The following is a 1,611-nucleotide window of genomic DNA, read 5'->3' as shown; positions in this document are numbered from 1 at the left end:
GTATATGAAAGGGGCTGTCCCCTCCTCAACGCGCCGCTCTTTGCGCTAAAGTTTTTATTGTTTTAAAAAGTAAAGTTGTGAGAAAGAGTCATGGCTTTCAAATGGCTTTCTCAAAGTTTTGATCGGGCGATTTTCAGAAAAAGGGACAGGGGCCTAGCTGCCCTCCAGATTTTGTTACTTAAAAATGCTACTAGAACTTTTAATTTTATTTACGAACGTTTTTATTAGCAACAAATATACTTAACTTCTAAATTAACTTACGTAACGAACTTCTATATTCGTATATTTTTATTACGCACATGAGGGGGCTCGCCCCCTCGTCATTACCTCGCTCTGTACACTAAAGTTCGAATTTAATTCCGATTCTTTAAGAACGACCCCTGAATCTCAGAGCCGGTTTAATTAGAATAAATAGTTCTTTTAAAATTACTAAAAATACTTTAGCGTAAAGAGCGAGGTATTGAGGAGGGGACGAACTCCCTCATATACGGAATAATGTTTGTTCGTTTAATTTTTAATTTCGCTCCTTACTTTCAGTTAAAATAAATTGTTTTTTTTATTTAATTTCTGAACGCTTTGGAATAAATGCAGGTTTTGATTTTGGCTCACCGTACATGAATAATTAAAACGAAATTTGCATATTAATTTTACTTTTTGGCTCAAATTCTTTTTCAAAGTTTTGATATGGCAATTTTGAAAAAAAGGAGTGGAAGATTGGGTCTATCTGCCCTCCAATTTTTTGGTTACTTAAACAGGCCATTGAAACTTCTAATTTTATTTACGAACGTTGTTATTAGTAATAAGTATACGTAACTTAAACATTAACTTATGTAATGAAGTTCAATATTCGCATATTTTTATTTTGTATGTGAGGGGGTTCGCCCCCTCATCAATACCCCACTTTTTACATTAAAGTTCGATTTTTCTTCCAATTCTTGAATAATGACCCTGAATCACAAAGGCTGATTAATTAGAATAAATAGTTCTTTTGAAATCACTAAAAATAAATTAGCATAAAGAGCGAGGTATTGAGGAGCCCCTTGTATACGTAATAATTTCTGTTCACTTTAAGTTTTAATGTTGCTCCTGACTTTCAGTTGAAAAAGCTTGTTTTATTTTTTTAATAATGACAAAAGACAAGCTGAGGTAAAAGCTAAAGGTAGAATAATAAAAACAGAATTTTACAAAGGCACTACTTCTAATTTAAGGTCCATTTGGACGTCATGACATCAAGAAAAGGCTCAAATTGTCTGCGTTTAGAAGACAAGTGGCAATGAGATCCATATATAGAAGCCTGCTGAGTGCCAGGGTCTTTATTTATTTATTTATGTAATTTTGCCTTGGCTTGTCTTTGGTCATTATGAAATAAATATCGCCGAAGCTTTGTTTCTTTTAATTGTTCAGGTGATGGGACAAAAACTTCTTTTTCTTCTAATGATTTATCATATATAAAACACTTGTAACTTTTGGTTTTTTGGGTTTTTTCTCATTTGACAGTCCAGGTTTTTGATTTTCAGCCATAATAATTTATTTGGGGCCATTTAATTTATTTGGGCTGTTTTACCTCTGCTTAACTTGTCTCACTATGAAATACATATCACCGAACTTTTT

The sequence above is a fragment of the Artemia franciscana genome, chromosome 3 (genome assembly GCF_032884065.1).
Source record: "Artemia franciscana chromosome 3, ASM3288406v1, whole genome shotgun sequence".
NCBI classification, from domain to species: Eukaryota; Metazoa; Arthropoda; class Branchiopoda; order Anostraca; family Artemiidae; genus Artemia; species Artemia franciscana.
The sequence above is the reverse complement of the archived record's forward strand: the minus strand, read 5'-3'. Positions refer to the sequence as shown.